We start from the raw sequence: 17,440 nt of genomic DNA, 5'->3' as shown, positions 1-17,440 counted from the left end.
GTTTCAGTTTCATTGTCCAACCCCTGTAGATTCAATTCTATGAAATCCATGTGGAGGAATTGAAAAGGATAACAAGGTGTTCGAAATCTACCCCTTCTTGGTCTCAGATTATCCTGTGGATTGTTTTTACAGCAAGTTAAAAACATGCTCTACAAAATTTTTTTTTTAATAATTGTTAAAGCCTTTAGCATAAAAGTATTTACTTATTATCTGTACCATGTCCCCTCTTGTTGAGACATGGCAAGGCCCATGACTCAAAAATGCGGCAGTTCTAAAAAAGCATTTAGGAAGTACTGGTTTATCATTAATGTGATAGCTGTTATCCTTTGATGTTGCCCCATCCTTAAGCCACTGCTCTATTTCTGCTTTCAGGGCTTGTGTTTGCATGTCTTGTAAAACCTCCGATCATATAGGTTCTTGCATGTGTAAGTATATGTCACTGTGGCCATGGAGACCCTGTGCAGCTTCTTTAGCAATTTTATCTGCAAAGGCATTTCCTTGGGTGACAGGATCTTTGCCCACAGTGTGGGCTGCACATTTATGAATAGCTATATTTTTGTGTTTCATAATGGCCAAAAGTTTTAGCAATTTAGCATGTTTCACTAGCTGACCTGTAGACGTCTGCATTTGTCCACGGTCTAAAAACTAAAATTGCTGGTGCATTATCACCGCTAACACCCCTATGTGGATTAGCTACTTCCACCATAGGAAATGTGTTCACTGGCAGCCGTAGAGAGTCTGGGGGTCCCACACAACAATCACAACTCCCAGCCCCCAGGTGGTGCTTTACACCATATTTACATAGGAGGGGCTCTAAGTCTGGATATCCTCCTTGTACCAGGGTAATCACATTCCCTGTCTGCTTACTTTTATCTGGATTTCTAAGCACCATCCTTCCTGCTGTTAGATTTACTTGCTGCACTAACTCTTCCTCCTCCCCAACTTTTGACCCGCCAACTGCCCCCTGTAACTGCGGGGGAGGTGTTGAAGTGGGGGAGGTGGTTGAGGTAGGGGCTGCACCCTGCAAGGCCTAACAGTCTCATCCTCAGGCCTCAATAAAGTGTGCACATTACAGGAAATTTGTTTTTCTTTCTTTTGTTGTCTACTCGCGGCCCTTTTTTGTGCCTGCTCTAAGCACATTTTGGCTGCTATTAGCTGTTTTTCTTTCTTAACTTTCTTTTTCCCTTCCTTTATTGCCACACTTATTTTTTAATTTTTCCACTAAATTTTCACATGATTTTTCCACTAACCCCATACTTTTGCTTCCATTTATCACAAAATGTTGTGCTGCCTGGAGAGTATCTCTACATATTTTAAATACCCTTCTAGGGCAGGCTTACTCTCTTTACTGTCCGTACTTCCCATTTTATTCCCCTGCTTTGTCCCGTACAGACCACGTGTCTTTATTGGGACCTAATGCCAAATCCGCCCGTCACTGTGTACTTCAACAGACCACAAAGTTCGTTGGCACCCGTGGGAATCCCTTTGAGCTGCTGCTTCCACTTCAGTGGGCGGCTTTCACTCTCTCAGTCACTCACATCCACACACACATACGTGTATTTATGGCACCTATTTTAAGTCTCTCTTTACGGCGAGAGCACCTAAACTCCGAATTCAGGCCAAATTAAAACCTCTCTGTGATGGAGCGCCACTGTGGTCACTGATTATGGGCAGCGGACATGAAAGCGACTCCACCGGCATTCACACATTTCACGGTTTGTTTACATCGGCAGTGGGAGAACAGCGTTATCTTCAGGGTAGAAAAGTAGAACCACAAAAACGTCTTCACAGCGCTGCCGAAAGCCGACAGTGAGTGGCCTTTTGTTTGTTTTTGTTTACTTACGGGTCCTCAGGATGGGGTGCGTAGTCTGCCGGGTGCCGCTGTTAGAGGAGTCGGAAGAGCAAGACGAGGCTCAGTGCTTCCAGTGGTTAAATGGTAGGTTTGCGCGCACATTTTGGGGTCACGTGAACTGCATTATTTTGTTTGGTTATTTTTTCTTTTCTTACAGTGAACTTACCTGCTTAAGTTACCAGTAAATAACTATGTCAATGTGTTTTCTTTGTTTAATTATTTTACATCTCAAATGTGAAGACATACTGTCTAGTGGGGAAAAATTGAATTAATGCCTAGTGGGAGGAGCAACGGGTTTAAAAGAGGACTCAGGAATGCCAAAAGTCTGCTGATGGTTGCAGTGAAGGTAACCTGTTTGTTATAGCACCAGAGAGTTGGGGAAAGCTGAGTTCCCATTAACTTGTAAAATACTTTATTTATTTTTTTTATTGTTTTCTTTGTATTTTTCCTGCCTTGGCATCACTAAATAGTTTTGTGCACTTTGGGAGGCCGGCTGAATAAAATTCCACCTTCAGAACTTTCCGATTACGCCATCAAGTTTTTCGGAGGAGTTATTTCTGGAGAGAACCCCATGACACTCTCCTTCCGGCGAGAGTTACCAATTTACTTCTCTCCTTTCGGCGAGAGAACACCTACGGTACCGTCTTCCCAGCCCGAGCAGACCTGTGCTTTCCCCGGCCCAGAAATTATTCTGAGCCACAAGAACACAGCGGTAACCGCTGGGGAAAACCCGTTTTTCCATCCCGAGCAGACCTGCACCTCCCACAGACCAGAGATTAGTCTGAACCCCGAGAGCACAGCGGTAACTGCTGGATAAAACCCGTTTTTCCAGCCCGAGCAGACCTGCACCTCCCACGGCCCAGAGATAATTCTGAGCCCCGAGAGCACTGCCGTAACTGCTGGAGAAAACCAACTCCTTCCGGCGAGTCAGCCTTACTTAAAACGCACGACTTTCACATACCTTTATTACTGTTGGTGTTTTTTGTCCCCTCGGATTCCGGGAGACTGGGGATCGGCACCGGAGGATCGGACCTAATCACCGGCCTGGCCACGAATTTTACGTCCCAGGGCTTTCTGCAGGTCACCTAGTGATCCTGGCTGTCACCAGACTTCGGTGTTCAGTCCTCCTGCGTCGGTCAGCAGACTTTCCCGTATCCGGCTCGAAGGACCAAAAAATGATAGGTTCAGATCATTTTAATAAACTCAAGGAACAAACACACTCTTGTTAACTTCAGCAAAGAGGGGAGATCCGTTCCTTAAGCTCAGCTCTCGGACTGAGCGGAAGTGATCTGTCCCAAGGGACGGCTTCCTGCGCAGCGGCTTTTATTGCGGACTTTCACAGTAAAATCACGTGGATTACACAGAACTCAGTTTACAACATGTAATAAACAACATTCTCGGCTCCTTCCTTACCATATATGGTAATAAGTGTAACGTGGAATGTACATACGTAACATGGCGTACGTGAGATACGTATCTTATGTTTGTGCTGTAGGCTTGAAACAGCCTGCAGGTAACTACACCTTCCTCTTTAATAAATGCCACCACATGTTTCCATTTCAAACATAAAAAACAACAGTATAATGTGTACATAAAACAACTTATAAAAGCATACAAACAGAAGATGTGATAATTCATAATAAACGGAATGGAATTTATACTAAAATCCCAACACCAGACGAGAACAGATAAAAGCATGAATAATCATCTCAAGCTCAGCCTTTGACACCAGTAATCTTAGTTTTGAGATATTCTTTAAATGATAAAAAACAATTCCAAACCAGCTGTTTGGAGTGATGCTCAAGGGACAGTGAACTGTCGAAAATGACACCTAAATTTCTGAGGCTTGATTGCACAGAAGGGCCTAAGAAGCTGATATGTCACCTAATTTCTGAGATCATGTGGTCAGGAGCAATAATCAATGTTTCCGTTTTATCGGTATTTAACTGGAGGAAATTGTCGTTTAACCATTGCTTGATTTCTGTCAGGCAATTACTTAAACTGGACAATTTATAAAATGTACGATTGCACCAGCGAGAAACAAGAGCGGCAAGGCCAAACACAGGCGCCATCTTGCTTAAACATGTGGCCCCAGAGCCAAAAAGTTTGCCCACCCCTGCTCTAGACATTTGCTCACAAATAGAGATTATAAAAATGAGCATTCTTCTGTGACTCCTCTGCCTGTTCCAGTTTTTGTCTGTTGAAGTAGTAGAAAAACAATTCAGAATATGGGACAAAACTGTGTCAAGGTTTACATGGAATGGCTGTAGGCGACATGGCATTGCCTGACCTCAAGGTATATTATCATGCAGCACAAATAAGATCTGTAATTTGGTGGTGTGACAGAGACTATGTTGCTAAGTGCTAAGTGGAAAAACATAGAACAAATTGTTCAGGGAAGAGAAATTCATAGCCTGATAGGTGACAAAGAAGAAGCAATGAGTAGAATTCAACAGGTGGATATGGTTACTAAGTTCACATTAAGAACATGGTTTAACCTGGTATGCATATATAAACTGGAGAATGAGCTTGGATTACTTCAATGGATAGCATATGACTAGGGCTGAAGCTATTGATTATTTTAGTAATCGCATATTTTATCGATTATTCCATCGATTACTTGAGTAATCAGATAAAAAGTACTTTTTTTCGTATTAACAGTTCATCTGCATATTATAACTTCCGTACTGCAGTTTTTTGCTGTGTGAAACAAACAGTGGTGGATGGAGCAGCTACACAGTTCTCTTTTCTTCACTTGCTGATCAGGTGGTTGATGAAGGACCTCCAGCTGTCTCCCAGTAAAGGATAATGGTAGTTACAGGGAGGAAAAAGCTTCTTTTGGAAGCTAGAAAAACATTTACTTTCACTCCACCTGAGCTCACTGTCTCTATAACAGCTCCACCCCTTTGCACAGACAGACTACACGTAAAACAGCTGACTGCTGCTGTTGTGTTATCAGTGTTTTTGTTGAAAAACTGGGGCTGCAAGAGTGTAGTCTTGTAATGCTTTGTATTCACAAGCATTTTCCTGAATACATTTCTGCTGCAGGTCTATATTTAGTCACTAAGCAGGGATTAAAATATAAAAAGTATTTTGACGGAGAAGGGGTCCTTCTGGTACCGGACGATCACTAGTGCTAATAGCTTGATTTGTCTGATCTGTGAAGGCTGAGACTGAGTTATATTCTGCAATGGATCATGAATGAAATTTATTTATCCATCCATCCATGGATCCGAAATCAGGTTGTGGGGACAGCAGCCTAAGCAGAGAAGTCCAGACCTTCCTCTCCCCAGCCACCTCCAGTAGCTTATCCAGAGGACCCCTAGGTCTTTCCCAGGCCAGCTGATAGAACAAATCTCTCCAGGGTCCTCTGGGTCTGCCCCGGGGCCTCCTCCTGGTAAGACATGCCCGGAACATGTCACCCAAGAGGTACCCAGGAGGTATCCTACTCAGATGCCCGAGTTACCTCAACTGGCTCCTTTTAGTGTGGTGGAGCAGCGGCTCAACTTTGAGCCCCTCCCAAATGGCTGCACTTCTCACCCTATGACAAAGGGAGGGGGCAGCCACCCTTTGGGGGAAGCTCATTTCTGCTGCTTGGTGATGGTAGGGACATAGATTGACCAGTAAATCAACAGTTTTGCTTTTATGCTCAGCCTCCCTCTTCACCACGACAGACCACTGACTTTTGATCTACTCTTCCCTTCTCCCGTAACTCATGAACAAGACCCCAAGATACTTACACTCCTCCATCTAGGGCAGCAACACATCCCTGAGTGGAGTGGGCACTCCACCCTTTTCCAGCTGAGGACCATGGTCTCAGACTTAGAGGTGCTGATTCTCTCGCCAGCTGCTTCACATTCGGCTGTGAACAATTCTACTGCGGGCTGGAGCCACCACCTGATGAAGCAAACAGGACCACATCGTCCGCAAAGGGCAGAGATGAGATTCTGAGGCCACCAAGGCAGAGGCCTTCCACCACATGGCTGCACCTAGAAATTCTGTCCATAAAAATTATGAACAGAATCAGTGACAAAGTGCAGCCCTGGCAAAGTTCAGCACCCACAGGAAATGAGTCTGACTTATTGCTGGCTATACAAACCAAGCTCTCACTGCAGTTGTACAGGGACTGAATTCAATTCAATTTCAATTCAATTTTATTTTATTTATATAGCGCCAAATCACAACAGTCACCTCAAGGTGCTTTGTATTGTGGGTAAAGACCCTACAATAATACAGAGAAAACCCAACAGTCAAAACGACCCCCTATGAGCAAGCACTTGGCAACAGTGGAAAGGAAAATCTCCCTTTTAACAGGAAGAAACCTCCAGCAGAACCAGGCTCAGGGAGGGGCAGTCATCTGCCGCGACCGGTTGTTGTTGTCTCTGTTTAATTCTTAATTTTCTCTTCTCTCATTCCCTCTTGTTTATAATTGTCTGTGTTGTCTTCAGTTCTTTGCCGTGTCGGCGTCGGCTTCCCTATGCTGTGAGTTTTGTTACGTTTCCTAGTTTCTTCAAGTTCAGTCTTGTTTCACGAGTCTGGATTAGGAGCCAATTCCTGCCTCTCACACAGCAGTTCATGGCAGTCTATGGTGACTCTGTAACTTCATTTTTACATTACATTTGTTATTATGGAAGAAAAAAATTAACTTTCAGCTGCAACAGCTTTCCAGAGATTTCACAGCAGTGCAGGATTATCAGGTTCAGTGGTTACACATTTTACTGACATCTAAGGGGCTCGACACACGGGGAGCGACGTCGCTCGCTCTCCATTCATTTCCTATGGAGCTTGTGCGATGAGGCGACAATCGCTTGCCCTCCTCCAGCTAAGCGACCGGCGACATTCGTGCATGTGAAATTTCGAGCTCGTACACGTAAACGTGCACACGCGACCAGGCGACACGACACAACAAAGTTGGAAAATGTTCTACTTTTGTCGCTGTCATGTGGCACTAAACCAATCAGCAACAGTTTCATTGACTGACCAATGAGCGAAGAGTATGCTACACACTGCAGTCTGCAACCACTTTCAGCACGAAGGAAAGCATCGTTTTAGCTGTGTTTGACTTTCCTATATTATATGACACTTCACGCAGTGATTATCGAGTTACACATAAAAGGCAGCCATATGAGAACGTGTTGGTGCAAGACTAACGTTAAACAGACGGATAGAGAGGCCTTTTGTGCTAATATAGGATGAACGCGAGGTTGTCTTTTTCTTTTGTAGAGGAGACTTAACAGCAAGATTTCTGTCAGTTCCAATAAAATCTTCAGACCCCTCATCTATATTGCCATGTCTGACACGGACTACTTTTAAAATGTCTAAATCCCTCCAGTTTCATAACCAATCACATTTCTTGGAGATGAGTGACGTAAGAGCGCGATTCGCAAAGCTGCCGTCGCTATCGCGTCCCGTGTGTTCGGTTTCACCCCAGTGGCGATGCGACCCATTCGTCGCTGTCGTTTGTCGCTCCCCGTGTGTCGAGCCCATAATAAGACTTTAAACACACAGATATCTTCGTAACAAATTATTAAGTATTAATATATTTATACATGGGTGGAAGGTTTCAGGCTTTTTTTTTTAAAGTCTGTCATGTCTGGCAGTTTTTTCAAATGGAATCATGATCTGAATGCATTATTGTACCAAACATATTTTCTTGTACAAGAAAATCTCTATAAATTTTCTAGGCTACTCTTGTTAATGTTTGTCATTTGTCATTGTCATTAAACAGGGAAAGACCCAGGGGACCTGGGCCATCCACAGCCCACCTGGAGGTAAGGAGACCTGCAGCCACATCTCAATGACATCTGCACGCACACCCCAGAGGAGGACGGAGGCCAAGACATCTGGCCACACACCCTAGGACCCTCAGGCACCCACATCCCATCCCTCTATGTAGAGTTTTATATTGTATAAATGGACTGTAAATTTGGACTTTTAGTAATTTTGAAGGTGTTTAAGCATATATTCAATTCACTTCACTTCAATTCAATTCAATTTTATTTATATAGTGCCAAATCACAGCAAACATATGGGGCTAAATTTGTCTCAATATTATTCAATCAAACAAAAACTAATCTCAATCAAAAAAATAAATTGTGGTCAAAACTTTTGGAATTGTAATGAATTTTTTTTTGTAATGGAATTTTTTTTTATTCAAATGACTCATTTTTTTCTCATGAAGAGAAAAAGTTATTTGCAAAACATAAACTTTTATTTGAGCATGTCAGAAATCTTTGGTTACGATTCTCAAACTTTTGGTTTTGATGCTCCCTCTTATTGGTTGAGCTCAAAGAGTTTTGAGTGCTGGTAATGAACATCCTGGGTGGGGCCTAAAGACGAACAATGTAACACGTGTCCCTATTGGTTAGCGCTGACTAAAGCGGCAGACTCTGATCCCTCCCACCTCTGAACTTTAATTGAATCAAAGCGGCAAGCCCTGTAGTTCTGGGCAGAGGACATCAACAGTAAAGAAAGGCGGTAACACCGAAAGTGAATGGTAAGTAATCTTCACAAATTTACACTGTTTAACAGCTACTAACGTGTCCATCCTTTTTTCAATGAAGAAAGTCTTACACAACTTATGAGGACAGTCGATATTATCTTGTGTGCCGCGGTCCCGGTTAGAATAGCATGCTAGCTAATGTCAGTGGTGGCCAAAGTACTGACATTCTGTACTTAAGTAGAAGTACAAGCACTTTTGTTAAAAACTACTCTGGTAAAAGTTGAAGTACTGGTTCAACTTCTGTACTCAAGTAAATATAAAAAAAGTACAGGCTCTGAAATCTACTCAAAGTAAGAAAGTAAAAGTAGCTCCTTGGAGGACATTTCTACCTCTTTCTTACATCTTTCTCCATCTGAGTGAAGTTATCGCTCATTCTTTGCTCTCCCTTAAAATACAGCAGCTGTTCTTTTAGCTAGCAGACACACTGTGTGACAAACTGCAGACACTTTTTTTGTCCTCTACGTTTTCTGTCATTTATTTTCCTCACCGTTCCGGCGTGCAGCCTCTATGTACTGTAAAGCGCAACTTCCTCTGGCTCTTTCCGGTCTCCGAGCGAGCGTTGCCAGAGCCTCTCCCTCTACCGTGTGGGGTGTCTGTTCCCTCCCTCCCACCCTGTTGTTGCCACTTCCAAGAAAAAACTGCTCGCAATCAAAAGCCGGCTCCCGCACTGACCAGAAATGCAAACGTTTCTCAGACGCATTAAACCTCAAGTAACGAGCTTGTTTTGAAAATGTAAGAAGTAGAAAGTACAGATACTTGTGTAAAAAGTTGTCAGAAAAATAAATACTCAAGTAAAGTACAGATACCTGAAAAATCTACTTAAGTACAGTAACGAAGTATTTGTACTTTGTTACTGTCCACCACTGGCTAATGTTGGCATCAAAGTGCATAAACTAGGCTTGTGTAATGTTCGCCTGTCTTTATGTTGAATCCGTTAACTAGCACACCTTTGTCGAGGTGCAGTAAGCATGGCAAAATACCAAATGTACCTGGAGGAAATATGTGTTAAAAAACTGTTAGGTAATGCCTCCATGTGTGTACTAACTAGCAGTGATGCTAAAGTGGGAAAACACACCGGACCACTGCACCACAGTGTGTCATTAGGCCCACATTAATCTGCACCACACGTCAAGCTGAAATTACTGTACAAACAGATTATTAGTTGAACCTTGAACTCTCTGCTCATACTAGAGCCTAAAAAAATCCAACCAGACCCGGCCTAAGCCTACACACATGTCAGATCACCTTTCTTCCTTGTTTTCCAGTCACACGGTTGAATTTTCTGTTATTCAGATGTGACAATAGACTAATTGCAATGGAATGATATTACCCTCTCTTTTATACAGAATGGAAAACCAATTAGACAGTTCTCAGACCCAGGTAAGCTGCTGCCTAATTGCATTTTGATTTATTAATCTGGTCAACACCAAAAGTACTATGCTGATTAAATGTGTAATGGTTAATAAATATGGTGTCATTGTTTTTTTTTTTTGGTTTGTTTGTTTTTTATCATAGGACTGCAGCATTACTGTGACGTATGAGACTTCAAAGTTGGAAAGCACCACAAACGTCCCGCGGGAGGGACACTGCCAGTTAACAGGTTAATAAACAGTGGATCAACCAAATAATAAACAAATAATTAGACAGAGCAACAGATAGAAAGTGCTGACTAACTTTTCTGTCTCAGTGCATCTTATATTGAGGTTCAGCCACCGTACGTACAATTAAAACATCACCAACTTCACCATGTTGTTATTAATCTGGACAAGATTGCTCTTTATGACAAAATTAAAACCTCAGGCAGAAGATGTGCTTTATGACTCCACCGCTGATGAGAGGAATCTGAGTCACGAAAAACCAGCTTGGACCAGACCGAGGACCAAGGTCGACTCATAGCACCAGAATCTTTTTAGATAATGGCAGTATAAAGATGTTACGGTTAGTTTAGAGCAGTGCTCTTCTAGGGAGAGATGCCTGTCTCTCCCCCAGGATTTGCCCACATGTACATGTGATAATTTTCTGATTCTTCAGTATATAAAATCTTTTGCATGAGAACTAAAGTGTTTATGACTCATTCCTTCTCAAGCAAAAAAACACACTTTAACACATGCAAACATCATAGGAATTTAAAATTAATTTTGATCTAAGCTTTTTATATCATTTGTTGGTGTTAATGGACACAGTGCTTCTAGAACTTATTTGCAGTTACATAACAATAATTGACTATCAACACACACAATGTGAGAAAGGCACTAACAAAATAAATGAATGATAACTTTTACCATGAATTCAATTCTTTCACTGAACATACCATTGTTATTAATGCTGACAACTCGGTGTCATATACACCACGAGTTTGAAGTTTTTTAGTGATGAGATAGTTGTAACACCACTCCTGCATAAACCGTGGTGCTGGTCCTCCGTGGGCTACACTCAGACAAAATATTTCCCCTGCGACTCTGTAAATATGAAAAGTCAATCAGTGGCGGTATCGCAAAGCCTAATACACCTTGTTACATTTTCTCATATTTTAAAATGAGAACGTATCTATCAGAATATAAAAATAATAAAAAGTGAAAAACATACTTGAACAGCTGTTTATCAAGATCGTATTTTGGTATTTTCCCCCTCTCAGTCACCCTCAATCAGTCTCTTCACAATCCCTACAACCATAGCTATAGACCAAATCAAATGAAAACAAAAGTCACATTATAGACACAACATGGCATTTCCAATTATCAAAAGGGGAAAAAAATAGCTTTTAGAAGAAATACATCTGACAGCACATTTTCAGTTTTTCACATCATAACTTGTCAGAATTTGGTTCATGTTGCTGTACACACTATTCCACATAACAAAAAGACTGACTTACTTTTAAGAAACTCCTTTCTGAGAGCTCCAGTGTCCACACCTAATTCTCCTCGGAAGGAGATTTTTAAAAGGTTCACTGGGCCACCATTTTTTTGACGCTGCCAAAATTGAAGTCCTCTTTCAACGCACTGTCTCATGAAACACATATTTCAAAGGTTTTGCTGGTGTCCACCTGTGATGCTGCCCAGTGAACATCTTCTTCACTGTTGAGATTTTTAAATTACTCCACAATAATAAAAACAATTATTACTTTCAAGAAGTTCCTAAAATAAAAGGAAACAGATTGATTACCAAGAAATATGATCCAGATTTTTCTCATTTCCCTCAGTTTGGTTTAGATATTGCTCCACTCTAAAACAAAACGAAAACGCAACTATCATTCAAATTCAGAGTTTTGTTTTTTTTTATATAGTGAAATAAAAACCAGTGAGGAACAAATATTATTACAAAGCACATAAAAGCAATGGCTGAAAACATGAATGAAAATACCACAGATCACTATATAAACAAATCTGGTTGCTTAACACTTACCTCTCACCGCAGAACCTGGCATGATCTTCTATGTCTAACAATGGAAACAATTTGTTGCATACTGGACACCAATATACATTTGTAATTTTAAGGAACCATGCATTAAAAAAATTAAAGTACATAAAATGAGGTAAGAGGAATGGTAAGAGGAATGCACACACAAAATCAAATTAGCTGGATATGAAACATTTGAAACAAGTTTTAGGTATTACAATTTTACATTTGCATACATCTACAATTCACATTTCCATCTCCAAGTGACATAAACTTGAATGAGGGTGTGGCCTATATAAAATGTAACAGCCTATCAAGATGTGCATAATTATTAGGCACATTCATTTCCACAGTCAAAAAGAGTAAAGGGGGGCATGGTGATTCTGAGCATGCTGAAATTGGGTCATTTGCAACCTTGATACCCCAACCACATTATTTACCTCACTGTCTGAGCTTGATAGGTCACTGCATTCTTCAATGTGCAAGGCCAGCATTTGCAGAGGCATTGAAGCCTTGCATTTCTTACAAGCTGCTTTTGGCATAAGAGCAAATTCAGGTGAATCTGCAGGCAAGGGTGTTAAATCCAACTTATCTTGGAGGGGCATTAAGTATAGCAAACATTTCCCCCCATTTGATGCTCTTTTGATGAGAGATTCAGTGTATCCCTCTGCCTCCAACGGGACAGGAAACAGTTTTCATCTTCCATTCCCACCTTTTAACACAATAAAATAAGTTCAGAGCCTTCACAAATATTCTGAGTAGAATAAACCAATTCTGAAATATGTGAAGAAGGCTGGAAGCCCACCTACAGCTTTATATATTAACTAACTGTCCTCTAGATCCAGCATCTTAGGGTAAGTAGTCCTCAATAAAGAGTTTCACTAAAAAAAAGGGAATAATAAAATGTTGCAATTACACAATTGTGTATGTGCACTAAATGAAGTTCCAGATCCAAAAACATGTACATTTCAGTTAGGTGCAAATGAGTGTACCTAAAACAACAATAAAAAAATAAAATCTTTTTGTGTTAAATAACTCATGTCAACAGTAACAATTTTATGAATAGATATGGAAAATGTTCAATGTTAAGATAACAGAATACACTGGACTTTTTTCCCTAAAAGAACAATTGAAAGCAAAACACAGCTGCTTAAATTCTGATTACCACTGCATGCGTTAGGTCAGTGGTGATGGACAAAGTCCTTTTCTCAAGTCCTGCTTGCAAATGTTCAAGCTCAACAGAAGAGGTAGAGATGGTGTCATTTTTTGAAGCCAACACAAAAAAAGACACTTCCAGTGGCTTCCAAATTTTTGCGAATTTTGCTGTACTGTTGGGCCTCATCAGATCATTTCTCTTTTTGCCACCTCTTTTAAAAAAGCCAGGGAATGATCTGTAGATTTTCAAGTAAAATGGCAAAGTTAAAATTTCTGCAATGTAAAATCACTGAACTAAATCAACACATTAATAAATAGAACCGTGAATACATTTTCCTGTAAGACATACAGCTCTTAAAAATGAAGCTAATTATAAAAAAGAACAAAGATCAAAGAAATGCACAAAAAAAAATTCTGCTGTAATTCTGCTGTGAAAAAAAACAAAGAGCTGGTGGTGGACTTTATTGGATCCAACAAACTACAGCACTTATAAAACTGTACTACACATTCCATTTACCTGAGACCCAGGTACTTGCTGACATCACAAGTTATATTTTTAGTATCTCTGACCAGCGCCACTGGATACATAACTTGTTTACATTAATATAATTCTATTTGCTAATCACATGAATGCCTAAAATCTGCATGTGACTTTATTGTAAATTTAAAAAAATATAAATACATCAAATAGTATAATTAAAAAACACTGAAGAAACTGACTTACAGAAATATAGTGAACTATATACAAGTGACCCTTACAAAAATACACTTCCTTTTCTACCTGGCCATCTCTGACTCAACACTTGGTGGTCTGTCCACCCTCAAGTTCTGACCCTCTCTCGGAGCTTGAGGAATTGCTCTGTTCAGTAATGTCAACAAGTGCTGTCCTGCTTCTGTTGCACTCTGATGGTCATACTACAGTAGGGAATTAGGAGAAAATCAATTTAATTTCATGACATAACACAGAAAAAGGCATATTACATATAATTCAAAATAAAACTAAATACCAGACACATACACACTCATTAACAATAATAAAAAAAGGCGGAAATTATGTGAACATCCTACCTCGGCCCATGATCTACCAGTCTGGTTTTCCATTTTGCATCTGGAAGAAAATATATATTTAGATGTTACATTGTCTCACCTCATCCACAGAAATGATTATGTGCTCGGGAAATAAATAATCTGTTTGTACAGTCACTTGACACGTGTCGTGTAGATTAACGTGGGCCTAATGACACACTGTGGTGCAGCGGTCTGGTGTGATTTCCCACTTTAGCATCATTGCTAGTTAGCATACACACGGAGGCATTACCTAACAGTTTTTTAACACATATTTCCTCCAGGTACATTTGGTATTTTGCCACGCTTATTGCACCTCAACAAAGGTGCTCTAGTTAACAGATTCAACATAAAGACAGGCGAACATTACACAAGCCTAGTTTATGTACTTTGATGCCAACATTAGCTAGCATGCTATTCTAACCGGGACTGCGGCACACAAGATAATATCGACTGTCCTCAAGTTGTGTAAGACTTTCTTTGTTGAAAAGGACGGACACGTTAGTAGCTGTTAAACAGTGTAAATTTGTGAAGATTACTTACCATTCACTTTCGGTGTTACCACCTTTCTTTACTGTTGATGTCCTCTGCCCAGAACTGCAGGGCTTGCCGCTTTGCTTCAACTAAAGTTCAGAGGTGGGAGGGATCAGAGTCTGCCGCTTTAGTCACAGCATAATCAGTAGGGACACGTGTTACATCGTTCGTCTTTAGGCCCTGCCCAGGATGTTCATGTTACCTGCACTCAAAACTTTTTGAGTTCAACCAAAAAGAGGGAGCATCAAAACCAAGAGTTTGAGAATTGTAACTAAATATTTCTGACATGCGCAAATAAAAGTTTATGTTTTGCAAATACTTTTTCTCTTTGTGAGAAAAAAATTAGTCATTTGAATAATAAAAAAATAGTTTTTTACTTTTTTTTTATATAAAAAAAATATTCCATTACAAAAAAATTCATTACAATTCCGAAAGTTTTGACCACAATTTATTTTTTTGATTGAGATTAGTTGTTGTTTGATTGAATAATATTGAGACAAATTTAGCTCCATACAAACAGTCGCTTTGTATTCAAGATTCAAGAAGTTCATTGTCATGTACACCGCAAAACACAGTGGTTATGCTGAGCAATGGAATTCTTACTTGCGACTGCCTTACACACAATTGAAATAAATAACTAAGTTAAAATAAAATGAAAGAACTATATAGAAAAATTTTAAAAGTAAAAATAAATAAATAATAAAGCAAGTGAAATATATATAGATGTACAGATATATAATATATACAGATGAAAAAAAACGGCAGGTAATCACAGTTTGATAATCAGTCAGTGGTTCAGTAGCCTGATGGCCTGTGGATAGAAACTGTTTTTTAGTCTTGTTGTTCTTGCTTTTACACTCCTGTAACGTCTGCCAGATGGCAGGAGTGTGAACAGTGTGTGCTGTGGGTGGGTACAGTCCTTGATGATGTTGCGTGTTCTCTTTATTACCTGGGTATTATAAGTGTCCTGTAGTGATGGGAAGGAAGCTCCACAGATGAATTGTGCTGCTTTGATGACACGCTGGAGAGCCTTCCTGTCCTGAGTGGTGCAGTGTCCATACCACACTGTGATGGAGTTTGTCAGGATACTCTTGGGGGATAATCCCAATTTCCTCAGCTTCCTTAAGAAGAAGAGTCTCTGTTGAGCTTTCTTGACAGTCTGCACTGTGTTGTGGGTCCAGGTGAGATCTTCACTGATGTGGGTGCCGAGGAATTTGAAGGGCTTCACCCTCTTCACCTGAGTCCCGTTGATGGATAATGGAGCATGCTGGTCTCTTCTCTTCCTCGGGTCAATAATCATCTCCTTAGTCTTCTCTGTATTTAAGAAGAGATTATTTTCCTAGCACCAGGACACCAGCTGGGCCACCTCTTTCCTGTAAGCTGCTTCCTCTCCCCCAGTAATCAGCCCAATGACCACTGCACGAAAAGAGGGAATTTTGTCCCCGTATACTGACGCGGGCAACGCTAGTTAACAACAGCTTTCGACAGCTGACGGGGCAGCGCATTTGCGTTCACCTGAGACGGATATGGTCATTTACGTACCACCGGAAGCAGCAGGGCTAGCGGGAGGTGTTAACGACTGTACTTTACATATAAATAGCAGCGCTGCAAGCCGAAGCAGCGGCAACAGACCAACGTGGCTTCTCAGTCATTGGATGAAAAAAATGACATCACAATTCATCATTCACATGTGAGTGGTTGGTAGATCTGTCCCCCATTGGCCTTTATAAAGACAGGCCTGGGTAAGCCCCTTCCTAATAAATAATAACCCAGTAATAAAAATTATTTTAAAATTATTACTATTTCTGTGATATACCTTGTATGTTATGTTGTATTCAGGCCATGTTAATAACCTCAACTAAAGGAAATTCAATTATGAGAAACAAATTGTGAGGCACAAGTTAGATTTTTTTAAAATTTTTAAAGCAATATGCACATACACACATCATATATATATATATATATATATATATATATATATATATATATATATATCAAGAATCAAGAATCAAGAATCAAGAATGCCTTTATTAGTCCCACAAATGGGGAAATTGCAGTTAACAGAACATCCATCCAAAACAAAAACATAACACAGACAGGGGGGGACAGATGTCTGAGGTCATGCAACCGTTTCACAACGGCGCTACCTTTAGCAGAGAGACAGAAAGAGATACATTGGGATAGTTAGGTTCAAAAAAATCATCTCATACTGTGTTCATAAAGAACACCTTACGAGGTTCCAAAAAACACCTCAGCAAAAAGCATATTGCACATATAAAGCCGGGATAGCAGTATGGTGGGTAGGGTCAGGGTCAGGAGGGGACGCAGACGGAGACGAGAGGGATGGGGGCATTGTGGAGCCCAGATGCCAGCTCTCAGGCAAACAGTTTGCTGATAGTGATGGAAGTTCATCAGCAGCCTTGGTACACCAGATCCAGCTTCACAAATCACAGAGAGGGCTGAGGGGGATAGCGGCCTTCACACATAGTTCTGGAGAGATATGATTGCCAGCCAAGGCCGGCTAGGGAGCCGAATTCTGATAATGCAGGTGTTGTTTTGGAACAGGCTGCTTGTTTTTTCAACAGCCTTCAGTCTCACTGGGAAACCATTCAATAATCCAATAATCCAAATTCATTAGTTACCGTCCTCACTGAGCAGAACCGTACCTTATCTCCAGATCGAACCCCTCTCACCTGCTACTCCCCAAGTCTACGGCTCAGGTTCATCAGGCTTTGAGTCTGAGTCTGTACCATTCTGGTCAGCCCATCCACCTGGGTCGGCAGCCTCTGCAGATGTCGAACTGCCGTCCAGGTTTTCTTGATTTCACGGTAAATCAGGTATCCTCCAAGCCCAAACAGAAAAGATACCGCTACCAGATAGCCAAATATGTAAGCGTCTTCCACGTCTTCCACCTCTAGGGCCGAGAAGCACACAGG

At 40.8% G+C, this 17,440-nt stretch overlaps 1 long non-coding RNA gene across 1 annotated transcript; it reads left to right on the top strand.

Annotated features, from left to right (window-relative positions):
- Positions 1-8,237: 8,237 nt before the first annotated feature.
- Positions 8,238-9,904, top strand: LOC115791625 (uncharacterized). The gene is made up of 3 exons (XR_004020969.1): positions 8,238-8,348; positions 9,701-9,734; positions 9,870-9,904. It is a non-coding gene; the product is annotated as an uncharacterized LOC115791625 (long non-coding RNA).
- The last annotated feature ends 7,536 nt before the right edge of the window (positions 9,905-17,440 follow it).

Source organism: Archocentrus centrarchus, chromosome 14 (genome assembly GCF_007364275.1).
Source record: "Archocentrus centrarchus isolate MPI-CPG fArcCen1 chromosome 14, fArcCen1, whole genome shotgun sequence".
NCBI lineage: Eukaryota > Metazoa > Chordata > Actinopteri > Cichliformes > Cichlidae > Archocentrus > Archocentrus centrarchus.
This window is presented reverse-complemented; position numbering and strand designations above follow the sequence as displayed.